Raw genomic sequence first — 27,642 nt, 5'->3', positions numbered from 1 at the left:
CTGAAGATGACACCTTAAAGAGTGGGCACTATTTCAGAGCTGAAGGCTTTAGTACAGGTTACCGAGGACGCAGGAAAGAAACAAACAGAACTGGGAACTAAACTAATGGTAGTCTCATTCCCTCCGCCCCTCTGCCCGTTTTCCCTCTGAGGCAAGGACAGACACAAACAGGTACAAAACATGAGAACAACGTACATGAAACAAATCAAAAACCACAATGAGCAAGAAGATAGAAAATTATCTCATTACACAACAAGATGTGAATATCTTGAGTTCATAAATCTTAAATTTATTTAAAAGAACCTTACACAAAAAACCCACAACCAGTATTCCAGTTTCAATCCAAAAAAAAATCACAACATTCCATTTTAAACCCATAGGAACATCAGACTTGCAAGGACTTTTTCAGATGTCGGGTCATGGTAGGACTAGAGGGAATGGATTAAAACTAGAGATGGGTCAATTCAGACTGGACGTTAGGAAGAAGTTCTTCACCATGAGGGTGGTGAGACACTGGAACAGGTTGCCCAGAGAGGTGGTGGAAGCCCCATCCCTGGACGTCTTTAAGGCCAGGCTGGACGGGGCTCTGAGCAACCTGATCTAGTGGGAGGTGTCCCTGCCCATGGCAGGGGGGGTTGGAACTCCATGATCTTTAAGGCCCCTTCCAACCCTGACAATTGTATGATTCTAGGATTAACAGCCGGTGACAGTATGGAGTATCGCACATGCGCAGCACTGAATCTGAACTCCCCCATCTAAGAGCAGCCTACGAAGGCTCAGCAAGTTCAGTGACCCCCTGCCAGAACCCAGGTGGCTTCCCTGGGAGTTTGGAAAGGTGATCTGATTGAGGAATTTCAATATTGTTTACATTATTGCCCTACCAATAGCATAAAAAGCCAGTTTTGACTACTGCGTAATTCTTGGCAAGATCACCATCCTGGTAAGGGAGGGGGGACAAAAAATGCAGGTGGAAGAAAGAAATTCCTTGGTCTGGCATTACTAGGAGGGAGAGGAACACAAAACCACACACACAAATGAAAAAATAACCTATATTCACATCTTCAAATCAAAAAAGCAAAAGCCAGCGTGGCTTTTAAGAGTTTCAAACTTGAAGACACATTATGCTTAAGAACAACACAGCAGCTTATTGAGGAGATTCAAAGTAGTTTGGAAAGAGTTAAATCTTTTAAGAGGAGTCCTAGATGTGCACTGTTGTCCTCAATGTAACCTCCCTTCCGCTGCTCTGACCTGGTCACTCCCTTACTTAATTCCTTACATGTATTCCTCTCACTGTCCGAAGAGAATTCAAGTTACTAATATACTCCTGAGCATATTTTCTATTCTCTGGTCTAACAGTCAGTTACCAAAATAGCTTTTCTATTCTTCCAGTGTCATTTTTGGACCATTTCCTACTCTCATTATATAACCACAGACCTCTACTTTAAAAGGGAATCTCATTTTATCACAGGAAGTCAATGCCCCAGGGGAAAAAACATCAAGAAGTCTGCAGTATGTTTAAACAAGACACAGCATCAGCTGATGCCAGCCGGAGTTAGGATTTTTAGGAGCACTGTATTAAATTACGTGTGACAATCAACTGTCAAACAGCCTTTTTAAAAGGTCTTTGATGCAAAAAGGAAAACCACCCTACATTCAGTACCTTCAAGGGGCTATAAATGGGATTTGGTGGGAAAGAAACACAAATAAGGGAGGAAAACAGCAGCACAGCTTAGATGTGAGTTCAGGCAGACGCAAAGAATAGAGAAATGAACAGAGGAGCACAGCAGGAGTAAAGTAGCAGAGTAGAACCTGTAGCACAAACACAGGTCATGGTAATTAAGAAAAAAACTAAATCAGCACTTTAGAACTAAAGGCCTTTGTCAAACATGTACGGAGCTTTAATGTACAAGGTGGCTCTCTGCTGTGAGTTGACAAATTCAGCTTTTCTTGTTTAGGGCATCACAACCATTTACTAATCCATCGTTACCTGAACGTGATTGTAGGAGATTCTGCCGGCAGAGAGGAGCGTGCATTAACTGCAGACTAGATTAAAAATGGAAAATCCTAGGGAAGTTACCATCTCCAGTGATAACCAGTACTGGATGCAGAGGAGCCTGCAAGAGTTACGTTTAGAGACAAGTACAGAAGGATGTGCCCATAGGGCAAGTCTTTTAGCAAGAACAGCAATTACTGTTATTTTGGCAAGTTAAAAGTATTAGCTGGAAAAAACTAAGCTTAGAATCACAAGGAGTTTCTTTATGTTCCCCATAATTCATATTGAAATTTGAAATTTTTGATTCAATTTGATTCAATTTGATTCAATTGAAATTCATAATTTATTCTTTCTAGGAGAGAGAAATCGCACAGAAGCTGCCAGCAAAGGAACACAACAGATCAAAATAATATAAAATACCATGAGTTAAAGAGTTGTTAGTTTTAAAAACAAGACGACAACTACTGATGCAACAAAAGAACAGTTGATCAATAATTTTTTTTTTTAAACACCATTAACATCCACAGGTCTCAAACAAGTATAGAGCTTAATTTGGTTTTCCTCAACCAGTCAATGCCATACAATACTCTTCTATATTAAGATGGAGAACTATTATTCCTAATAAAAGCACTGTTACTTTCAAGAGGAAGCACAAGCCTAAAAAGGCTACTTTCAGGCAAATTATAGAATCTCTCCTTAAAAGTGAATTCCCAAGCTGAAAATAATTTGGACTAAAAGCAAATAAGCTAGAGTTACATCGAAGCAGTGCTAATGCAGATATACATCCCTATAAATCCAGTCAGCCATTCACCAATTACACCAATGTGAGCTACTAAGAGGGTCACTCCAGGACAAATATGTAATCCCCAATGTGACACTTGATCCTATTGCCCTACATGCTCTGTCCAAATCCCAATGCAAAAAAACAACAAAACAACACATTTCACCTAAAAGACCAGTTAAAAAAAAAATCCAGTCCTCAGAACACAAGATGGATACATCCTTTAATTCTCATGCCATAAATACTTAAATAGCTTAAAATACAGTGTAAGAAAAAAATTATATATATGCTTTAAGCATAAAGATGTCCTGAAAAAACTAACACTGCAGATTACGTACACTATAGCTTCATATGTAAATGCAAATTTGTTAGATAAAATATAGCTTGAGCCACCCACAGCATCCTACAGAGTTCCCATCATTGTGGTGTTACAGTAGCACCACCTGATACATATATTGGGTGACAAACATTACGACCTGTCATCCCAAAAGCATTTAATGCGAGATTTAAACCTCGACAATGATTACTAGTTTTACAGACACCCTGGTGATCACGTCCCATCATCGTGTCCAACTGCGCTGCTGCAGGTGGAACCAACTTCCACTTCAGGAGCCACGTTCTGCAAGCCCCAGCAGGAGCACAGACACTCAAGTCACAAGTACCAATTGCTGTGCTGCGATTCCTCCAGAATCCCAAGATCATTTTAAAGGTTTCTTCTTACATCCCACCTTTCTTTCCAGAGGTTTCTCCCTGCCTTTGCAGGGATAAAAGAAAACATTAGCACGTATGAAGTTATAATTTAAGTAATTCTTCTGTAACTTACATTACAACCTGTTGTTGGATTCCTAACATAAATATATTTAAGTTACTACCGGATATTTAAATCGCTTTAAAATCCACAGCTCTTGTTAAGTGAGAAGTCCAAATTATCTAGCTCTTAACATCTAGAGCCTTTTTCTTAATTGCTTTGATTCATGACCAAGAAGAGAAACGATTCACCCCCACCACAAAAGTCAAAAGGAAGGAAGAGCCGATGACTCAGTTCTTTGTCTTTGCCTCTTAAATCTGCAGAGTCTAATTCAAAGCCTCCGCTGGAACTGGCATATGGATTTTTGTCTTTGCTCTTCCACAGTTTTGAAGTGTCCAATTACTTTCACTACTATTAATTAGCTAGCTACGGACAGCAGAAGAACTTTCCCGGGATCCCTTAAGACCAGTGCAGACAAGCATAGGAGCATCTTTAAAAAGAGCGCTGCACTTTGTAAAACCGCAATAGAGAAATAGCCTTTACAGAGTCAAAAGATTTGAGAGAAGTAGAATACTGAAGGTCAAAAAAAAAAAAAATAAAATAAAAACACACAAATAAGAGGGCTCAGAAGGGATGAAAGAAAAAAAAAGAAGGAAGAAAAAACAACACAAAAATCACCAAACACCAGTCAGCAACAACAGTAAGAAAAGTTCCAAACTGGAGATTCATGTGTTTGGTGTTAACACCATTTCAGTTCCACAGAAAGGGAACCTTAGCGTAGACAGTAATCAGGTTACAGGCAAGATTAAGCACTTACAACTGCTAACAACTATGCTTAAAAATGCTTTCCGTAAGCTGCTGTTTGCAACAGGGTTTTCCCTCCGAATTTCTAACGGCGTTTCAGATCCAGCATCATTAATAATGTCAGAGGACTGCTCAAGCGTACACCAAGCCATACATACCCACATGGGAACAGAGCATGTGAGAACTTCCCGAGCGGACATCGTTAGTCACTGTCAAAAGCACCTACGAGACCAGGTGGACCTTTAGCCTAACCCCTGATAAAGAGCCTTCTACCCAGCAGCAGACCTCTTCTTCCTCTCAGTGTGCCTGAAACACACTCAAATTTAAACTACTAACAGCTAGAATCTTAGAAAATGCATGGTACTTTCCAGAGGGGATTAAAGGAAAACTATCAGTAAAGCACAAGTTTCAGATTTCCGTTAACATCCCAGCACACCTGGCAGCTCAAGCCGTTCCAATCGAAGGTACATGTGTTTGGAGTTGGATTTTACACCCCAAGCCTCAGTGCTTTGCACTGCTGTTATGCAGTTGTGCCAGCAGCAGTGCTTCTCCATCGCATTTTCCCCAAAAGAAAGACAGTTTGGTGTAGGCTTGGCACCCCCTTCCCCAACTATTTGTTTCTAACTTCCCCTTTAATAGAATTGATGCGGGTCCTAAAAATAGTTGTAGAAATCCCACCTGATCACTGACTGTTTTTATAGCACGGAGAGTTATGTTAGCATAACAGCGTGATTAAAAAAAAAAAAGTAATGTGAAAGAAGGCTGGAATCTCAAGACAATTTTGTTATAGGGGAAAAAAAAAAGCCATAACATGTAAACAAACTCGCAGTATCACACTCCTAGAAGGACAAACTGCTGGAGTATCTACAGCAAGGAGATAGAGTTAGACATTCCACAGTTTGTGCAAGAAACAAGTGACAAGCTGTGGGGGGATGGGGGGGGAGAAAAGGAAATAAGAACAACTAAAAGCACATGCATGTTTTCCTGCCCCTTTCAGGGGATTTTAAGCATTTCACAAACATCAGTTAAATTACACTAAGAAATGTGCTACAATCCTTCGTTTGTGAGCCAAGGATTCGAAACCGCAGTGGGCGGTGGGGATGAAACCCAGCACACTCGGAAGGCAGCACCCCCAGCACCAGAGGGTCTGCACTAACAAACCTGAACTGATCTCATATTCTAGCCCTTCAGGAGCCATAACTTAAGAGTATGTAAACATACTTTGAAATTCATCTGATAAATGCTCCCATAGTTTTACGTTGTTTAAAGCAAATGTCAACACCCTAAATTCAGCTGAAAAACAGCTTTTCAAGATGATGTAGCTCTAATGCAATTTTACAAAAGGAACAATGACTCACTCCCAGGCGGGAATGTGTTGGAAGTGTATGACCTAATGCTCAGAAAGAAGCTTGCTTTTTCAAAAAGATCCAACTTTAATATGTACAGTATCTCCCCAACAAGTAAAGTTTTAAAGAGGGAGAGTTTTTACACAAGGGAATTTACAAGATTACCTCTTTTTTTTTTTTTTTTTTTGCTTTTCCCCCCCACTTTTAATTAGTCCTTGCCAAATCCAATCAGTCTATATGGAAGCAGTTCTCCTACCCTTAATTTCGGGCTAAAACCAGTCATCTTCCCACAGAATTACATCCATGTATGGCTCCCTCTCCAGCCTATTTTACCCCAGACCATTAGAGGCAAGGACAGCACCGACCCAATATGCCAACCATCATGAGATGATCATCATCAAATGCAGATGGAGGCGTTAAAATTAAAACATTAGTACACACCAGATATGAAACATTAGCAAGCTATGAGCACTTGACTGACTCGCAAGACAAGCCTACTTCATGTTCAACTGGATTCCTGACAATCTTGCTAAGGATCCTCTATCTGTGAAGGGCTGATTTTTAAGATTTTCTGTTCAGACAGCAGCTGCAGGGCTTACTGAAGAATTTGCCTGTTGTAACAATATAGAGCCCAGAATTATTTGATGCATTTATAAAGCCCAGTGACCATCCCTTGGGTCTGAGCCTGCATTGTTCTCGGTCTGTCTTCTGCTCATACTTGCAAATACTCTGGATAGAAGGAGCAAAGTGTAGGTGGAGAATGGGAGTGAGTGACACGGGCTAATCAGGATTTTAATCATGCTAATGGATGTGATTAACTGCATACTCCTCCTAGAAGCTTCCTGCAGCTACACATGAGTAGCTTGATAGCCAGAATGCAGCATGAGTGAACTGCTCATCCCATTTTAATCTCCAACTACACTATGCGTGTCACGTCATCCGGAGTGCAAGGATATACCTAATACTTAACCTTATTTCCACCCACATATCAAATCTTCCACTGCGCCAACACAATCATTTTGGGCAGGGTACAATGACTCCAGACCTGTGTTTGTCTATGCTAAAGGCTCTTTACAAAAAGAGTTAGTGCTCCAAGAGACTGGAAATCCAACCTTCGCAGAGGAAAGCTAATACAGGGCCTATTGCGTTACACAAACCTGCCTGAATAATGCAGCTACAACTGTTTGGGGTTGGGTTTTTTTTTGTTGCTAGCTTCGTCCAAATCACAGGGACATTGTTAGCTTTATCTCAAAGTCAGTATCTTGCTAGTCCTTGGGAGAAGTACTAATTCAGCAGCTGCCACCCTCTCAGAGGGAAATTCCTAAGAGGCCAGGCAAGGATTAAAAGAGCAATAAGAAACAGCCTTTTCCAATAGCTAGGAGGTTGGGTAGGCAGGGAAGAAATCAGACCCTTCCCTCCCCATTTCTAGGGGAGGATGCACGTAAAGCAACAGATAAGTGACTCACAGTCCTCCCACCTTCCAGCAGTATTTCAAGGGAAGAATGTGTATTATGGAGTTTGAATATACTATCATTTACATATACATCCCTTTTTCATCTAGGTAGTAGGCTTACACTTCCCATTAACACAGTATCTCCCATGTTTTCTAGGGACATTCTGCTCTCAAGCATACCAACGTTTACAAAATACGGGCTTGTATGAGAACACACATAGTTTAACAACTTATGCAGAGGAGTCCAGGACAAATCTTGTTTGGGAACAGATCCTCCCCCAGTCCGCCAAACCCTTAGCACTATCCTGACATATTTTTTTAAGAGTGCTAGAACTTAAATACTACTTAAGCAGCACAGTAATGTCTGTCCGTAATCCTCTGGGGCTAGAATTCCCAATAATTTTAAATAACTTTAATATTTCCTAACATTTAAGTTTCAAAAACTTCATTAAGAAGCCTCCTCAGGAGCAACAGAAGACACAAGTGTGAGCCAGAAGTATTTTATTCTTATTGTTACCAAGTTAAAATCTGCACAACATCTACAGCAATTGATTTCACTGACCTTTTCTTCCCACAAGAAATTCTTTTACACATACAAAATACTAAGTCATGAAATTGACTTCTGAGTTGTAGGAGGCTGAAGAAATTCCCCACAAGGGAAACAGGAGTTTGCCTGCTGTGTGAGCCTACCTGAACGCATTATTCACATGGGCTGTACTTTGTTCAACCCAGCTTTTATGCCACCTCCTCAAGAGCCTGATCCAAAGTACATCCACCCTTTCTTCTGGGAGATGAACTCTCTGTAGATGATGGCAGTGACAATGGCTCAGGCTCAAGCTGTTCTGCCACTATGCTGTCTGCTGTAATCACAGATCCCTGCATTTCTCTGATCTACAGGTGAGTGTAATTTAATTTGCCTTCGAGGAAAAAGAAAAAGCACAAAGAAAATCAGTTCTATTGTACTGTTAAGACACAAGGAAGCCATATACACAGACATCTGACTAAGTAGGAGATTGATCTATTTTAGTTGGGACAGGAAGTGTAAACACGAAAGCTACAGGAAATAACTATCTGCCTTTCAGAGCAATATTAGCTTCTTCAAGTTTGCCTTTGAAAGCCCAGAAGCACATACACAAAATATAATTTTGTTGTTGCCAGTCTGATTGTAGACAGCATGATGAGTAAAGTGCCTTGAACTCTTCATTCTCAGAGGAGGAGACTGGAATTTTATCTTCCAATCTATGTCTGGACCAGCAAAATAAATTATTCGGGATTTTTCTGGACCAAAACAAGGTATAGTTATACATTATTTGGCTTTTAAGTAACCATCACTTTCATTTGAATTGCAAGTAGCTCAAATTCATCTTGACATTCTTACACCCTGTCTGACCAGTGGCTTCCCTTAGTCATAAGTTTGGCATATGTACAGACTTCCAAATTCTGATATCAGTGCTATGTACATAGAGACAAATGTAGTCTAAGTACCGACTTATTAGCTGAAGATCTCGAAAGAGAGTTTAGTAAACAGGAGGTACACTTAAAAACAGTACACGAGAGCAAGAACAGCGCTAACAGCAATGGGTCCAAACTAGACCTGAACTCTGCAGGAATTCAAATCTGATTTAATGGCTCAGATTCATCTATTTCTCAGGAACAGAGGTAACCACGAAAATACTACAGGGGTTGAGACCTCAAATATAATTATAGCTCCATTCCCTAAAATTAAGGCTGTGTCAGCCCTTTTACAAACACCAGAAAGAATACGTAATTCATTTGTTTAAATGGAGTATTCATCAGACTTCATAAAACGAGCTTAAGACTGGAAATCAAGTCATATCCCACCCTCCACACAGCCCTGCCTACCGCCCTTTCAAAAAACCAAGTTAATTCTATTTTCATTGTTTTTCTGTTGATCAGGATGTCTTGTGCCTATGCTGTTGGAGGTGGGGGGGGTGTTTAATATCATGATAGAATGAACAGATTAAGCAATACTTTGGTATTTAAAACCCAGACTTAACTGTCAAGTGTCCCCAGAAGGACAACAAATGAGCACTCTAAACCCAAGTACTTCAGAAGTAGCATTGCCATCTTTAAATGACACTTACCACTACTGTAAGGCTTGGCATACACAGATACCAGAGTAAGTCCAAGCTGGTTTCTACAGTTTATGGGAGCCTGTCGTGTGATTATTCACCTCCTGGTCTCTTTGCTCCACTCTCTACGATGCCCACAGCCAACTCATACAAAGCAGCGGGCAAAGGCTAAAGTGATGCATTTACCCACAACACCACGTTACTCATAACCTTCAAAGTTTCCCACAGACAAATTAGGCAACTTGTTAAAACAGATCTCCAGATATCCTGCAAGGGTGAGGTTCTGCAGTTCCCAGAGCTGAGCCATGGTGTTCACCACTCCTCGGAGCCTGCCCGAGGATCACCGGCCAGCAACATGGAAATTGACTGACAGAGTCATTAGCTTTTAAGAAACAATCTGATAAAGTCAGATATTAAAGCTTCAATGAGTATCCGCTGGCATAAGCGTACTACCAACAGGCTTCCCATTTGTTCTTTAAGGACAAGAGTGACTTAATCCTCTCTCTAATATCATCTGAGGACTCGGGGGGGAACAAGAGGTGACCCACAAAACTGTACCCATGGCAACACTGTGCTCTAGCTGAACTTGCAGGGCCGTGATCTTCAAGCCACTGACACTTCTTTGTACTATTTGATATTTCCCTGATGTCATCTCTGCAGAGACACATAATACAGATTTAATAATACCCATGCCCTTCAGTTTTAGAGTCAACAATCACATTCGCAAACAGATCAACTATTCCGCCTTCAAACTTATTATTTGTCACTAACGTGTAATTATTACCAAACAAAACAAAAGACACAGGATATTGCTGCTATGGTAAAAGCAAGTCAGTTAAGCTCTGTTTAAAACAGAAAAAGCCCATCTCTTCTAGCGTGAGGAAGGCAAGAAAAAAGATAAAAGTTAAAAATAAAGAAGTCCACGAATCCTCCAAAATGCACCTGAAAGGGTAACCAGAAATTTCACCAGTTCTCTTACAGAAAACAAACAAAAAAATAAAGGCAATTTTAACACGGACAGCTCTTTCCAGACAATATCATTTTTATCATAATTGTATTGCTATGTTGAATATTTTCGAGTCATGATTTACTTTTTTCTCAAATAAAGGAAAAGTTAATCAAGCTACAACAGCACCTTATATGTATAATACCAGTAAAATATACCCTACCAGATGGAATAATCAAACCCTAGCAAAGAGGAAATAAGCTTTCCAGTTGTAAAACTCCAGCCCAGTCCTGTCCTTTCACTTTAAGAATTGAAGCTACAGTAGCATCACACACAGAGGGGGCACAGGGAGGCACCGAGCAAGGCTTGCTATTCCACAAGCTGAAACACTGAGAAAGTGCTTAGATGTCTGTTACGTTCTTCAAGCAGCCTTTCAGATACCCTGCTGAAATTGTAAGCTGGGAAGAACATGGTTCACTGAATATGGGATTCCAGCTTCAAATGAAAAAAAACTTTAAAAAAAAAAGATAAAATAAGTGAGTTTATTTGTTGAATACATACAGGAATCAGGGGAAAGAAATAAGAGGGAGCAACCAAGTGAGAATTATCAAGAACATAAAAAAAACCAACAAAACCAAAACCCAACATCTAAATTCAGGTTTAATATGTTCACAGATCATGCATCTAACACACCCCTGCAAGAGAAGTAGATTTTACGACAAAGCATACTACCTACAGTGAGATACACTTAGAAACAGTTTTTGGCAGTAGAACAGCATCTTCAGAACCAAAAAGACTTCGCTGTCAGGAGTTGAAAAACTTACTAGCAGCAATCTTCCATCATGCTGCAGCAAACGTTTGTTTAACACTTACAACTACAACTGTTCCTTCTAAAAGGAGCTTGCTCATCCTGAAAGCGGGCCCAACCTAGAGAAAGAGAGGGCTGCTGGACCGCGCCGACGGCGGGGACACGCTGCCATGTAGGCCTCGAGCACGGCATCCACCCGGCTCGCCACACCCATCGCACCCAAGAGCCAGCGGCGAGCACTGCGGAGGCTCATCCATCCCTCCTGCGCGCCCCACTTACAGCACCGAGGTCCCCTGATGCAAGGCCGCCGCCATCCTTATAAAAGCAGGGAAGGAGACTGGCCCAAGAGAAGGATGGCGGGGAAGGGCGAGGCAGGCGTGGGGGGAAAAACCACCTCATGCAAAGTTTTGAGAGGTCCCAACGAGAAGTGACGAGTCACAGCGCTGCCCTTGACCAAAAAAAAACTGCGTTTCCTATGCCTTTGGGAGGGGGAACAGCTCTAAAAGAGTTCTGTTTAAAATAAAACACAAGCGGCAGCCCTCCCAAGGATCACCTCAGCCTCTCGCCCTCCCCCCCGCCTCCCCAACGCAACAAAGCCGCTCCCCGGCGGCTCCCCCTTCCTCCGGGATCACCCAGGCACAAATTCCCCCAGGCAGATGCTCTCCCGATGCTCCGGGCGCCCCCTGCCCCCACCACCGCCCCACAACTCCCCTGTCACCCACCGCGCCGCAGCCCGGCCCGCCCCGGCTCCAACCGCCCCCCACCCCCCCGCGCTTCCCCCTCGCCCCTCACAAAAGACCCGGCAGCGCTGCCGGCCCACTCGGCCCCTCACGGCCCCTCATGCCGCCCGCCATCCCCACAAGGGCGAGGCCGGAGCCCCCCGCGCCCGGACCGGGCCGCCCTTCCATCGTCTCAGAGGGCGCCGCGCCCGCTCCACGCTCCGAGAGGGGTACCCCCGCGCCCCTCTCCCCACCCGCAGTCCCCCTTCCCCGGTGGCTCTTACCGGAGGCGCAGAGGGGCGCGGGGAGGCTGCCGCCGGGACGGAGCCGCCTGCCGAGTGCCGCTCTCCCCTGCGGGCCCGGCCGGGGGAGAAGGAGGGAACGAAGCCGCCGCTGGCCTCACGCCGAACGCACTACCCTGCTAGCGCCGCGGGCGGGCCCTCTGTCTCTCGACCAATGGGACCGCGCCGCGCCCGCCACCCGCCAATCCCCGTCAGCGCGGGCGGTGCAGGGGCGGGGCGGCCGGCGGGCGGGTCTGAGGCGGCGCTGCAGTGACAGGGCAGCGGGGTAGGGTGCGGCGCGGAGGGGGCCATGGCGCTGGGTGGGGCGGGGCGGGGCCGGGCCGAGGGGAGGGGGGGAACGGCGAGGCGGGGGGCTGAGGGGAAGGGGTACGGCTGAGGGGCAGCGGGGCGAAGGGAAGGGCCTGAGGGGGAACGGAGAGGGGAGGTGGCCGGGGGGAGGAGGTGTGGGCAGGCGAGGTGGGAGAGTTTGGGCTGAGGGGGGATAGGGGCCTGGGGGGCCATGGCTGAGGGGAAGCAGAGGGGGCTGAGAGGGCATGTCTGAGGAGAGAAGGGGCTGAGGGGACATGGCTGAAGAGAGAGGGGGCCAAAGGAACATGGCTGAGGGGGATGGGGACCCTGGAGGGACATGGCTGAGGAGAGAGGGGGCCAAAGGAACATGGCTGCAGGGGATAGGGCCCTGGGGGCATGTGGCTGAGGAGAGAGGGGACCAAAGCAACATGGCTGAGGAGGACAGGGAGGACCTGGAGAGACATGGCTGAGGAGAGAGGGTGAGGGGACATGGCTGAGGGGAAGCAGAGAGGGGATGTTTGGGCTGAGGGGAATAGGGGCCGGGGGGCATGGCTGAGGAGAGAGGGAGCTGTGGGGACATGGCTGTGGAGACGGGACCAGGGAAACATGGCTGAGGAGAAGTGGGGAGAGGGCTGAGAGGATGTGGCTAGGGGGGAAAGGAGCTGAGGGGAAGCGGTGAGGGGAGATGGCAGCAAGGGCACTTGGAGGTGACAGAGAAGGGCCCAAGGGGATGTGGTGAGAGAACATGGGGGTGAGGGAACATGGGGCTGTCAGGCCGGAGCTCAGCTGGGGAGGCCCCCAGTGCTGTCAGGGGTGATGGATGTCTTTGCAGCAGTGCTTTGGAGTTGATGCAGTCTCTGGGGGTTGGTAAGACCAGGTCCCCTCCCCAGGCAGGGGGGAGCAACACCTGCATTAGTGTGTGTGCAGCGCTGACACACAGTGACGAAGAGCAAGTGACACATTTCGATTCCTGGCAGCAAAGCATTGTCATCTCACCTTTGAGGACCAAGATGGTTGCTTGCAGAGACAGAGAAGTTTGCAGGTGGATGATGGCCAACAGGGGACGAAGGAGATCCCATGGGTTGGGGAGGGTGAGGTGGGGCGGGAAAGGACTACATTTGGCAAAGGAGAGGTTGTCCTGGGAGCACATGCGTGCTTACATCGGACAGGAGGACTCATCCAGCCGAAGTCGCTGGAAGGAGGCTTACTGTAAAACATTGTGTCCAGGGACAGATGGAGAGTTCACACACCCTTCCAGGTGGATGAACAACTCGTCCTTTTGCTTAGATTCCACCATGGCCCTTCTGGACCAGAAACTCCACCTCCTGCAGGAGGACAGGAGAACAAGGTATAGGGATGAAATGTAGATAGTAGGATGGTAAGTGATGAAAAAACGTGCTGTTTACAGCAGGCATAGTTGTAGAACCATAGAATCACAGAGCTGGAAGGGACCTTAAGGATCATCAAGTTCCACCCCCCTGCCCTGGGCAGGGACACCTCCCACCAGCCCAGGTTGCTCCAAGCCCCGTCCAACCTGCCCTTGAACCCCTCCAGGGATGGGGCAGCCACAGCTTCTCTGGGCAACCTGGGCCAGGGGCTCACCCCCCTCACAGCCAACAATTTCTGCCTCACATCTCACCTCAATCTCCCCTCTGTCAGTGGAAAACCCTTCCCCCTCGTCCCATGGCTCCCCTCCCTGCTCCAGAGTCCCTCCCCAGCTTTCCTGGAGCCCCTTGAGGGACTGGAAGGGGCTGGAAGGTCTCCGCGGAGCCTTCTCTTCTCCAGGCTGAACCCCCCCAGCTCCCTCAGCCTTTCCCCACAGCAGAGGGGCTCCAGCCCTCCCAGCATCTCCGGGGCCTCCTCTGGCCCTGCTCCAACAGCTCCGTGTCTCTCCTGTGCTGAGGCCCCAGCGCTGGAGGCAGCACTGCAGGGGGGGTCTCCCCAGAGCGGAGCAGAGGGGCAGAATCCCCCCCTCGCCCTGCTGCCCACCCTGCTGGGGATGCAGCCCAGGCTGTGGGGGGGTTCTGGGCTGCCAGCACACGTTGCCGGCCCATGGCCAGCTTTTCCCCTTGCATCACCCCCAAGCCCTTCTCCTCAGGGCCGCTCTCAATCCACTCATTCCCCAGCCTGTATCCATGTTTGGGATTGACCCAACCCATGTGCTCTTGGCCTTGCTGAACCTCATGAGGTTCACATGGACCCACCTCTCCAGCCTGTCCAGGTCCCTCTGGATGGCATACCGTCCCTCTAGAGTATCAACCACACCACTCAGCTTGGTGTGATCAGGGGGTGCACTCAATCCCACTTTCCATGTCGCCAACAAAGCTGTTACTGGTGCCAATATGGACCCCTGAGGGTCCCCAGTTTTCACTGGTTTCCACCCAGACATCAAGCTGTTGACTGCAACTCTTTGAGTGCGGCCATCCAGCTAATTCCTTATCCACCCGTCAAATCCATGTCTCTCTGTTTTAGAGACAAGGATGTTGTGTGGGACAGTATCAAATTCTTTGCACAAGTCCAGGTGGGTGATGTCGGTCGCTTTTCCCTTATCCACCAACACCGTAACCCCATCGTAGGTGGCCACCAGGCACGATTTGCCAATGGTGAAGGCATGTAGTGCATGTAGCTGAAATTCCCTCAGACAAGAGAAAGGTGAGACCATCCAGTATTGGTACAGTGACAACAACCACGCAGGAGGAATATTCAGCCTCATTCTTCACGGTTTAAACCATTACAACCCATTATGCGAATTAATCCGTGAGGGAAGGAGATCATCCCCTGCCTGTTGACACCAAGGTTCCTGCGTGCCCCTCATCTGACCGGAGGGAGCTGCAGAGCTACTAAATCTCATGAAAGTATGCAACACGTTGGCCAGCTAGATAAGAAAATCAAAGTGTGGTGACTAAATTAAAACAAAAATAGGTGTGTCTCTTATGTCTGGTCACTGGAGGGAGGAAACACCCTTTGCATCAGGCTGTGGAAGGGGGCACACCCCATCCATGGAGAATTAAGGTTGCGGCTTCCGCCCACCCCCCCTCCTCCCAAATTGGAGAGTGTGGGTATGTTTCCAGGGCCAGAGCTCATAAAGGGAAGATGGGGGGGAAATCCCATGTCCTGATGAAAGGCATATACATAACAACTGCTGGTACCGTGTGCTATTTTTAAGCTCCAAGATAAAATAGCATCCTAATGGCTTTCTTTGGGAAGATCGGGCGACGGTTTGAATTTCAGGGCTGTCCCAGCCTACCCTGGGCTTCAGATCATTGTAGGCTTAAAGATCTCTCTCCCTCCTTGGTAATTCCATCTCTCTTCTCCTCTGGAGTCTTCCTGCCAGGTGCTCTCCAAGACAGGGTAGACCCTGGTTCTGGTGCAGGACAGTAATTCCCATGTCTGTGGAGCAGACATAGTAATACAACAAAAAGTTGTGGGTTACATCGGTGCCGTGTTAGGGAGTGTGTCTGACCACTGGGCTGACCTGCTTTTGGCTTCAAAAAGAACTTCTGGTTATTCACTGAGGCCTGAATTTATTCCCCAAAAGAAAAACTGAAGAGTCCAAAGCCTATCCTTTAATGCACAGTGGTCACACAGGAGCAAACTCTTGGTGTTTTAAGGAGACAGAAGTGTCCGGGCTTCACTCTGTCAAGCGACAGCTTTGATAACTCGCCCTAGTCCCAGCCAGGCACACCTAACTGTAGTAAACCAGAGCCCTTTAATGCAATAGGTGTGTCCATTATAAACTATATATTGCAGCATGCAACCGTCCACTATAATCCGAACATCCTCATTTCATGGCACAGGGGCCTTCCTATGTTACAAAACCTGAATTCGTAAGCCCTGGGAGGTGGGCTACCATCAGCCCAAAAGCTGTGGGTTTTTCCTTCCACTGAAACAAAGTAAATCTGTTTCTACAGCATGTGTAGCATCACAGTCCGGGCAGCTGCCTCCCATCACTGTTCTTCCTTGTACAGATCCTTCTGGTTCTCTTATCCCCGTCTACAGCTGCTTCTTTGTAACATGTGGCATGTGCCCTGTACATCTTAAGCTGTTATGGTTTTTTACCCTATTATGCATAACTTCTCAGTACACTGAGAACTGGGCTTCTTGATTTCCTTTGATCCTGCCTTGCTTCAGCCGAAGCCGGCTGAATTTTTATGGTTGGCATCGGAAGGAGCAGGATGGAAGCGAGTGTTTCATAGCTCGGCTCACATCTGAAGAACAGAATAACTTGTTCCTGACTAGAAGGAAGGAAAAAAGGCAATACATAATACGAGCTGCACCTCTATCCTCTGCACAGGTGAATCCCTGTAACTCTTCAGAAATCGTCGATGTAAAGGCAGGATGAAATCCTGACTGGGATAGTTCCTCGGTGAATGACTGACTGACGTGTTCTCTTAGCTGTTACTGTGCTTGCAAGCTTGCCCAGAAACAAATGATGGCTGCTTTATTATTCTACCTGAGTTTAGCGTGGCTTTTGTGGGGCACTGATAATATGAAACTTCCTCGGTTTAGTTCAAAATCCGAAGCCTGCTCTTTGCTTTATGGGAGCAACTTTAGGACAGACTCCATTTGTTGCCTCCCTGCATACTTCCCCTATGCAAAAATTCAGAGCATCTCATTTATCTTTGTTTATCCCTCAAAAGAATATAACCTACTTCTCCGCTTGCTTTTCCAGCTGCCTTTCCAGACTCCTCAAGTCTCCTCTCAGATACATTTGGCCTGAAAGAAAGAGCAGCATCAACCACTCTCCTTGGTCGTATGGTAGACAAAATCTATGAGACGCTACAGGTGTGTCTGTCCTTGTAACAGTGAGGGGGGATTATTCTTTTTTTTTTTATGTGGGGGAAGTGGAGGGAGAGAAGGCGTGTAGGCGATGCTCTGCCCTTTCATCAAGCCAGACAGTGAAAGTGGATGGGGGAAAGGGAAGGGGACCAGCTCATCTCCCTAACGAGTCACTCCTGGCCAGGCCCATTAGCCCAGCAGGGCAGGTAAAGCAGGCCAGCAGTTCGGCTGCTCTAAGTGTAGGGCTGACTGGTATCATGTGAGTCACTTGTGAGCACCGAGGGAGCTGGAAAGGGAGAGCTCATTTCTGGCAAACGCTCGTTCATCGCCGCTTTGATGGGAGCCAGTGCAAATTAAGGACGCTCGGTAATGCGGCAGGGTTTGGCTCTGCTGATTCCAGGGCATTGACAGCAAAAGTCTTGGAGAGAAGCAGTAATGAACAGTGCAGCTTTCTTGCCCGTTTATCAAGAGCTTGTCAGTCTCTCCTCAGAGCACATGACATGATAGCCGAAGGTGAACGCTCAACATGAGAAGTGCTTGGGAGGCAGAGCTGCTGGGGTTTGCGCTGGCTCCTCAGGGATGCTGCTCTAGGAGCTGCTCGTTGCTGAGGGCTTCGCTGTCATTCCTCTCATCTCTCACTTCAGACGTGCAGCGGGGCCTTTGGAGGGGTCATTTCCAAAAATGAGTGCTCGTCGGTGGCAGTTAGAAAGTAACGAACCTGAACCTTCTACAAAGGAAAAAAAAATGAACCGGATCTATAAAGTCTATGAGTGGAGCAGAGAATTGCCTCAACGCTTATATAGCAGCACCCAACAGACTCTCGTTTTCAGGAAATTTAGGTTTCTGAATGCTTTTGAAAGTGAATGCCTGTAAGGATCTTGGAGAATTTGAATACTCTTACAAAGCTAGCCCGCAACTTTCACTCCCATGCCGCAGTCTTCATTTCACCTCCACTTCCCTGTCATGAATTAGGCATGCAAGTAGAAGCTAACTAGCCAGAGTGAGACGGGACGCTCCTCCGGCGACAACAAAATCCTTGTGGGTCACTGGCAGATACTCGCCAGAGAGCCAGGGCTGTTACACTCGTCAAAGCTGACTCCAGCACAATGGAAGGCATGGAATTTTGGCCAGGGATCTCTGCCATCCCAGAGACCTGTCAAGTCTCTCTGACCAGTCATGGGATTTGCCTTGCAGCTGGCACACCCCATGATCTCCTGATCTGGGGTCTGTCCATCAGCTGTAACCTGGTGTGCCGGGCCACAGGGGAGGAGGAGGAGGAGGAGGACGACGAAGGTGGCTGCGATGCTCCACTGAAGGGCTGGGGGAGTGAGTACCATCCTGTATCGTAGGTCCTACGGTGAGAGACCCAGCGTGCGGGACGCTTCCCACACACAGAACATGGCCCAGAGCATGGGCTTTCGCGTGCAGGAAGGGATGAACCTGCAGAGGCTTGTCGTGATGTAGTAGCTGATATTTGCATCGTTCTTTGCCTAAGCAGAGCCTTGTCCTGGGAAGCACAGGGCAGCCTGGCCTTCTAGATGGCTTAATCCCGCTCCTCTGCGCTGGAGAGGGCTTTTAGCATCAGGTAGAGCAGAGCTGATCTCTTCTCTAGCCTGGGCCTTCATAAACCAAGCCCAATTATTCTGAGGCAGAAAAATTGAGTCTGCGCTGTAAGGACAGCATGAAATGTCCTCAGGAGTTTGCGTGTAGCCTTGAGTTACCTTTTATAAATAGGTTAACAGCTGGAGGGCCCCTGTTTGTTTAAAGGGAAAAGACATACAGTACATGCCCTATATGATATGCTCTGTCCTAAGCAATTCTGCCATTCCGTTGATTTATATCTAGAGATTAAAGGATTTGCCTTGCAATCAAATTATTCTCCTCAAACTACCAAGTGGGGGAGAGAGAGGGGATTTTGATCCCTTTCTCCACTCTGTGCGGCTATCCCTGGTGAAGCCGCGGCCATTTTCTCCCTTGCTGTGCGAAACATGAGGCTCACAAATTACTCCTGATCACTTTGATGGTGATTTGCTATTTCTATCCTGCTTCTGGTGCACAGGACACTCGGGGGACAAGAGCGGGTGAGAGGTCTTCGGGCCCCAAGGAGCTTCCAGCCCAAACTAGACGGAGCATGTAACCAGGACTGACAAAAGCTGTGTGATGAGACAGAAGACGACTGTTCTGGGGGAAAGCAATCTGCAAAGAGCCCGGCTCCAGGAGGCCCTGCAGGTCTGCAAGAAGTTTGATGCAAGTCAGATCCCTCACCAACAAGGAGAGTGTCTCAGGGGTCAGCGCTTAATTTGTTTTAATTTTACCGTTCTCTTCCTTCCTCGTATGATCAGGTACAAGATAAGGCAGCAGAGAAGAAAGTTCACATCACACATCTAGAGGCTGGAAGGAGCAGATCTGAGGGTGGTGAGATGAAGGACACAGGTATCTGGAGGACTGCTGTGCCTCTGTTTCGAGACGTGCTGTCATTGCTCGGGCAGAAGGAGGGAACTGTGAAAGGCAACCGACCCTCACGTCTTTGTAGTGTAGTACCTTGTCTCTGGTGCCAGGTGCGCTGTGACAGGCGCAGGCAATTTGCCAGGCCAAAATGGGGGTGATCTCCCCACATTGGATCTCATCCTGTGCTCTGATTGCTGGACTGGCTGAAGCTCTGGGACAGGAGGTTTAACACCCTTTCCATACCACTCATTATGACTACTCTAGGCATTCCTGGGACCCAACGGTCCACTCCCTTTCTGAGCCCTAACAAGCCAGTAGCAACACTTTCTTGTGGCAACAAGTTATGCAGGGTGATGGTACATGTGCAAATTAATGGTTTGGAATGTGCTGCTTTCTAATTCCTTTGTTTTTGTATTACAACAAAAAAAGAAAGGGAAAGTTCCTGCTGTACCTTCTCTTGGCCATTCGGTATTTTCTCTGGTTCCATTGCCTAATTTCTGACTTTCCTTTTTTACTGAGGTGGCCGATCTCTCAGTGTCTCATCATGTGCTCTTCTCTCGTCCGTGGCTGCCCTCCCGGCTTTTGGTGAACTCTCTTGAATTCTCCAAACTTCCTTGCTGTGGTGGGACGAGACAGCATCACGGGTATTGTCTTTGGAAAGACGATACCGTTCACATACATTTCCTACATCACTCATCTGTGTTCCAATACTTTCATTATACTTCATCTTACTTCTCTTAAACCTCTAACATCTTCTTGTTCCTTTTGCTCATAGACCAGGCAGAAGTCAGGGCAGCGCTACGTACAGTAATGCCCAAGTTCCCTTTCTGAAATGACACAGTCGCTTTAGAAACCTGACTCTCATGAAATTCCCCTTGGTTCATCAAAATGGCTGAGAGCACTTTGGCTGTCTGAAGAATTCTCAGGGCATTTTCTGTTGTTTATTTTCAGTTTGGGCAGCTAGTCCATTTGCATGAACCCTGTGAAGGACATGTGGGATGGAAAGGCCGTATGCGTGATGCTCATCCACAGCTGCGCAGCCGCTGCTGGTCCCATTTTGCACACTCATCAGTTCAGACATGCAAATAAAGGGTGTGTAGCTTTCCTTTATATGCTTCAGCTTTAAATATGGGCCGCACATGAAAATTGCATGAAAAAAAATCTTTTCAGGCTAGAAGCAAGCCCTCTGTATGGATTAAAGGCAGTGTCACATTAGCAGCAAGGACAGAGCTCAGCCCTTCTTGATCAAAAGCTTCGTTCCCCTGCAGTTTGAACCAATGGAGGCAGCAGTATAGTATAGAAATTATTCAGATACAGCACAGCAGAAGGCAGAGATCTGTGTAAGTGTAGCACCCAGCTCACTGCAGTGTCACCAGGGAGCCTCATGAGTAGTCTTTTGACAAGCCAGAGATGGTCCGCTGTCCCTGCAGCCCCCCAGCTCTGGCCAGTCATGCTTGACTGAACGGGCAGCACAGTCATTAGCCTTTACCAGCTAATGAAGCCCACCCAGCTTAGCAGACGTGGAGCACCGGGCTGCGGAAGACGAACCTTCCAGAACGTTCAAATGCGTGACCTCACCGAGACGAGTTTTTAAGGCGTGCAATTGGAGAGGTTTTCTGAATCTGCTCCCAAGGCCTGGCTGCTAAAACAGAGTGGAGTTTACGAACCAGAGAAAATCAGCTAACCCCTGAGGCTGGGGCTAGAGAGGTGATCTCCGAGGAATTAGCTCATATCCAAAACTGTATTAGGAAAAAAAGGAAGGTACTGGCTGGGATGAGGGCGTAACTGCTAGAAACTGGCCCAAAGGAGAAAAGCTGAAGTGCATCACTGTGCTGCATGACACGGCTGCAGCAGAGACCTGCTTGAATTATATATAAAACAGAGGGTGGATGACATTAGAATTAAAAGTTGCCTGAAAATGCTGAAGGATGAAACTCAGTCTGTCATCTAAAAATTTAATTACCATGTTGTTAAACCCGAGCTTTCGGGAAGAGACAAAGTAAACACAGTTTCTAGAAGACTATTTCTTCCCTTGGGACTCCATCGCAGACCTGGAGATCTGATTGCGAAATTTCATCATTGCCAGTAGAAAAAAAAAAATAAATAAATGCAAACAATATCCAAAGCTTATGCTCAAAGGCCACAAACTGCAATATTTTTTTCTACATGTCTTTCTGCTCTCTCTTTAAAAAGAAATGAGAGCTGGTGGAAGTGACAGCAGCTCTCATTACTATGGGTGAGAATTCCCATTTAAATTCTTATTCATCTTCCAAAAATGAGAGACTTTAAGGAAGGGGGGGGGGAGAGGGGAGGGAATGCACTCCAGTTGCTTGGAATAGAAATACAACGCATTCACACAAAGCATGGAAAATAACGATAATCTGATGAAAAAAATCTTGGCAGACTATGAAATTCAGAAAAAGGAGGAGGGGAGAGAAAAGGCAGAAGACTGTAGAAAGTCTGAACAATTGTAGAAGTGAAACCCAGCAAAAAGGCTGAGAGACAGCCCCCCCAGTGGCATTTCATGAGAGTCATTGGGTAAAACATGTTTTGGGGGGAGCAGGCGGGTATTTAGGGCCCAGCAAAGGAGGGCTGTTGGAGACTGATGCTACATATTATTTTGGCATTTAATTTTTGCAGTCAAGAGGAATTATCACAGAAAATAGCGTGGCAGCAGACAGGCGGTAATTAAGGAAAATTTAGGCACACCTCTGTGAATCGAACGTAATTGGAAGCATTTCCCAGACAAGGATCCAGGCAACCAAATAGCCCAACTCAACTATTTTCAAGTTTCTGATTCACTATTACCAGCACTTAACTGTGAAATGGAATCGGTATTAAAGACTGCCTTTTAAGGGGAAGAAAACAAACTCTGAAGGAATCAAAGCCCCCCTCATCTAAACTACTCCCAAATTATTTGGTTTGAAGAAGGTTTGCGGCAGCTGGGAAAATTATGGGCATGAAATGCCACAAACTAAGTGATAAAGAAATAAGTGATAAAGACTTCTATAAATAGAAGCCTTCAGTGCCGGCATCAGTCAATAAACAGAGAACCGTACAGATAGAGTGAGCCTGGGAAAAATGAATCCTAGAGAAAGAGTGAAAAAGATTACGAGAGTCATGAAGACAGAAGATCAGAAAGCTATGTCGCAATTAACTCATTTAAGAGTATAGCTGAATATGTTGGCGACGGACGCCGGCAAGCAAACCTTTAGGAACATAAAGATGCCATATGAAAGTGAAGAAGATACTGGCTTGAAAGCCTGAAATGACTCAAGAATTCTTTCCTAAATTAAAAACAATCCCCAAAGGTCATTACACATCATAAAGAAATACACGCTACTATTGCTGCTTAATATAAAATCCTCTAGTCCTCAAATAGCGCAAGGCCTGGCGTTAGTCGAGTAGATCTGCAAGCAGCAGAGGAGCTAAAGATTAAATTTGGTTAAATTTGAAACTTTAGGTAACAGGAGAAACTGTAGAGGCAACAGAGTTTGAGACACTCTGGGGCCAGTGTCCAGACAAATGTCAGGAGGTAATTAAGGTGTTGTTAGCACATCCCCAAGGGGTGACCCTCAGGCCATTCCTTTCAAGAGGAATGTCCACAGTCCATGAAGGAAACCACTGTAGTTGTTCTCCTGGTGAGAGGAGCCTTTGCTGTGTGCAGTGCTTAGAGGCCCTTATCATTACTAAATCGCTGCTTAAAGATTTTCGCAAAAATACTAGCTAGTGAACGGCAGACCGTGCTCGTGGTTTATATAAACCGCAAATGAAACTGGAGGAAGCAAGGGCAATGTTCAGATCCTGCTAACAGAGCACTTGGAAACCTCCACAGTGCTTGCTTTTAGCCAGCAGAGAACCTTCTCGTTTTAGCTATGTGAATCTCTCATTGCAGAGAGAGTTTTGGAAAGGGAGCTCTCTGATTGAAGTTGGGTCCCATGTGGACATCCCTCCCATAGTTTGTTAATGGACAACTTCTGTCAGTGTCAGCCCCAAAGCAGTTTCAAAAGTCAATGGATTAATTCTCTTCTGTCTGAGAACCGGCTCCGATGCCTATTGTCTCCTCTACTTGGCCATGGAGTCTTTGGAAGAGACAATAAGGGACAATCAGTTTGTCACAACTGTCAGGAACGCGCTGCACAGAGCTTCATGCGCTGACGGGGTAGTGCTGGTTGTAACCAGCCCAAACATTTCCCTAAAATTAGTATCTAAATAAATCCATTGCTTTGGGAAAGCATCTGCTTTTGAATTAAATTATTCCAGATCCGAATATTAGCAATATTTTTGCTAAACTTGAGCTGTCACCCTACCAGAGCGTGATTAAATATTAGTCTGCAACAAATTCCTCAGGAAACCCGAGAAGTAAAATGTGAAACCATTGAGAAGAGCCGAACGATTTAAATGTCGAATTGCTGCTTCAGCAAATGGAAGCAGATTTGGAGCACCGGGGGAATATGCAATTTCTTGGTTGAGAAGATGAGCCACGGCCATAATGAATGTTTTGCCAAGCCTGTATCTGGTTTCAAAATCTTCCCACAGTCATCCCAAATAAGCACTGGTGAGAGCGCAATGTTATTAGAAAAGGGGTAGAGTAGGAACAGCCAGTGTAAGTAAGTGTAGAGTAAGCCAGTGTAGAGTAAGAACACCAGTGAATGAATGTAGGTTTGTAAGGGAGGGTTGTTCAATCGGGGGAACTAGCTCAAAGGTTTGAAAACGGGGTCACGTCTCTTGCGAAAGCGAGGATGGGGAAAGCAGACTGTACGCTGAGCCTGGGCTCTGTGGGTCCCCGATAGAGCTCGAAAAGCAGAGCCCTGCAGCCTCACACCGCTGCTGCTTCCAACCTCTTGTCCTCCTGATGCACCCACCAAGGGCACGGCAGCACCAGGATGCTCTTCCACTGGGGAGAGGGAGAGGGAGAGGGAGAGGGAGAGGGAGAGGGAGAGGGAGAGGGAGAGGGAGAGGGAGAGGGAGAGGGAGAGGGAGAGGGAGAGGGAGAGGAGAGGAGAGGAGAGGAGAGGAGAGGAGAGGAGAGGAGAGGAGAGGAGAGGAGAGGAGAGGAGAGGAGAGGAGAGGAGAGGAGAGGAGAGGAGAGGAGAGGAGAGGAGAGGAGAGGAGAGGAGAGGAGAGGAGAGGAGAGGAGAGGAGAGGAGAGGAGAGGAGAGGAGAGGAGAGAGGAGACGGCCTGTTTGGATGGAGAGCTGCTGGACTGGCTCTTCCAGGTGGTGTGGGACGGCACCAAAGCCATGGTCTGGAAAAGCAGGTGGACGGAGGGGCTGTAGTGCACCTGATTTCCCTTCTTTACTGGGCAAAAAGCCATGAGTGTAATTATTGCACTGCCTTGTGTTAATTAAGGAAAAGAATCGCTGCCTCCAAAAATGCATTCATATGTTTTAACAGAGATTACTTTTTTTTTCTTTGCTCTGAGTATTGCTCTTTCTCACCAGTTTTAAACCTTAATTGTGAAATAGGAGATTTAAGCATTGGGAAAGCTTAAAGGAATACTTAAAGTTGACCAGTTGGTTGCTAAAGGAACTTTCCTGACTTATTTAGGAATGGAAACAAACTCTGCTAGTCTTCTGGTTAAGCCTGTAGAGCCGTATTCAGGCAGTGAACACCACCCAGTTCCCCGCGCTGTGTGCTACTGGGTGGCTGTGGGCCACCAGAGCCGAGAGGAAGGGCTGGAGCCGGGGCGATGGGGGGAATCGGGACCATATGAGTCCCCGCAGCTTAAAATCCTGTCGTTCCCTTGCAGTGACGGCGCCTGCCCAGCGAGGAAACTTGCAAGCGAAATATATAATTTTTTCCTTTGCTGATGGCTCTGCTGACAAGGTTGTGTACCAAACTCCCCGTGCGCTGCCGCAGTCGGGCTTTAGTCTGGGAGAAGAAAACCGACAGCTTCATTTGGCAGCATGATGAAAGAAGAGCGATGTTAAGTGGTGTTTCTAAGGTTTCTCATAGGGTTAGATTAGAAGATAGGTCAGAAGAAATGTTGGAGGGATTGTGATGAAAGAGAAATTTTGTGTTTGTATGGTAAACACGCCCAGTTGTTAAAGAGTATTAGGATGCGATTTGTAACCAAATATTACAAATATGGCTATTTATTACCAAATGATCCTGTGGTAATCCCTTGGGGCTTCCCAGCCGGAACGCTCAGGCACGAAGAATGGAGAGATAATCTCTCTTCTCGCAGTTGACGACAGACAGCCTCTTGTTCAGAGAGGAAAATCAGGCCAAAACTGAAAGAACGGTTCAAAAAAGGGAAGTCTATTGTTAAGGGAAGGCTGGCGTATCAGCGACCGACTGCACAAAACCAAAAAGTGCAGGAATGGGGTGCTTAGCTGTTTCGTGGCCATTTATTTATCGCTGAAAATACACTTAGCCGAAAACAATCAGCATATTTTTAAACACTAATGTCTGTTAAAAAAAAAAAAAAAAAAAATTTCTTCTTTCCTGCCAGGACAGCTGAGGGGAGCTTAATAAAATATCAGAAATGACATCCTGATGTTGCGCAGAGGCTAGCTCCGCAGCCTCCCCAACGGAGCTCTTTCAGCTGAGTCTTGCCGTGATTATGTCTGGTTCTAATATTTACAGGCCATTAATTTTAAAGCATTTAAAGTTGCTAAACAAAGAGACGGCACAAAATAGTTATTTTATGCATATACATATGTATAATGATGTGCAGTATGGGATTGCTACTATTGTTTCCTCATAAGGCGTTCCTGAAAATGAGCAGATGACGTTGCGCTCTGTCACCAACAAAGACCTGCGGGTGCCTGCGGCAGGTCACCGCTCGCCGCCGGCTCGGCTCCGCGTGCGATGAGGAGGCGAGCCGCTAAAGGAACAACAAGGGGGCTGAAAGGGAAGGGATTCAGGATGCTGCCAAACCCCACGTGTCTAAAAAAGGCCAGGGCTTTCATGCCTGCATCTGTCGTCCCCACCTTGAACATCCTGCAACCGTGGAAGCAAGGCTCGGGGTTTGCGGAAAAGTACCTTTTGCCCAGTTTGTCCAGCCAGGAATATAAAAAACAATTAAGGATCCCGAGTACTGCCATTTGTACAAATGCTGCAGCAGTACCATTTGTACACATCTCGGCTGCTGTTATTGGAATACTGAAATTCTTGGCAGTGGAAGTTTGGTGAAGCAGGAAAGCGCCCCAGGGCATTGGTTATGGTGGGGAGAGAATATGGTGAATCTCTGTGTCTCTTGGACTCAAGTGCTACGTACCCAAAGTCCCTGTGTGCGCAGCTGAGCCGTGAAGAGCCTAAGTATTTTGTTCTTTTCAACTGGAACAGCTTCTCCTCCTAGGCTGATTAAAATGTCTTGTAATGGATGCTTCGAGCAACCTGATACCGTGACTCAACTGAAATCCAGCCCTGGATGAGCCGGCTGCCCGGAGATCTGCTGCAGAGGCAGTTCTTGATAGGCCTGGTCTGCTGGAGAGCGGAACAATGCTCGCCGCAGCGCAGAGGCAGCCTGATTGCACAGGGGACCGCAGGAAATTATGGCAAAGACCAGCTCTGTTTGGAAATAACTGAGTTATTTATGAGTGGGTGGGTGTCTACATACTTTTGTCAATAGCAACACCATTCGAGAGAAAGAAAAGTCTATTCTAGCCGTCCTGTGGCGAGGGAGGAGAGAGAGCTTAGCTTACTGTGCAGGGATCTCCTCATCCCTTCCAGGAGGAAGGACAGGCATCCGAACCCCAATTCTGCCATCAAAGTGTCCAGCGAGGCACGGAAGTTTCTACTCAGTTTTAGCCAAAAGCAGAGCGCGAGTGCTTAGCTGCAGAGATGGGCGGGGGGGAGGTACTTTAAGGCCTTTTAACCCAACGCTTTTTGTTTTTCTCGGGCTTTCTTGTTGCATCCCCGCTACCACGCAGGAGGCGGGTGTGAATGCGTGTCGCAGCCGGCGTTTCCTGCCACCCGCCAGCTGCCTGTGCCCGTGAATGTTCCCTCCGCAGCCGAGCAGCCCTGGGTCAGAGCCCAGGCTCACATCCAGACTCGCTGCTCTTGACTCTGCACAAACATGCTTCCGACAAAAAGGACTCGTGCATCCATCTGGGGAAGAAAAGAGGCAGCACAAGAGCGTCTGGCTCCAAGTTCAGCTCCGGCTTCACGGGATGAAATGTTCGGG

At 46.8% G+C, this 27,642-nt stretch overlaps 1 protein-coding gene across 9 annotated transcripts in view; it reads right to left on the bottom strand.

The window, feature by feature from the left end:
- The window catches only part of MAP4 (microtubule associated protein 4), a 174,710-nt gene extending 162,598 nt beyond the window's left edge, over positions 1-12,112 (bottom strand). For 8 of the 9 annotated variants that reach the window (XM_063324175.1, XM_063324182.1, XM_063324184.1 and 5 more), the window contains exon 1: positions 11,976-12,112. The gene's annotated coding sequence lies outside the window, so the exon portion shown is untranslated. The remainder of the gene's footprint in view (positions 1-11,975) is intronic. The other variant, XM_063324178.1, reaches the window with a different exon arrangement.
- Between the last annotated feature and the right edge of the window lie 15,530 nt (positions 12,113-27,642).

This window comes from Chroicocephalus ridibundus, chromosome 2 (assembly GCF_963924245.1).
Source record: "Chroicocephalus ridibundus chromosome 2, bChrRid1.1, whole genome shotgun sequence".
Taxonomy (NCBI): Eukaryota; Metazoa; Chordata; class Aves; order Charadriiformes; family Laridae; genus Chroicocephalus; species Chroicocephalus ridibundus.
Note: the sequence above shows the minus strand (reverse complement) of the source record. Positions and strands in the feature narration are given on the sequence as shown.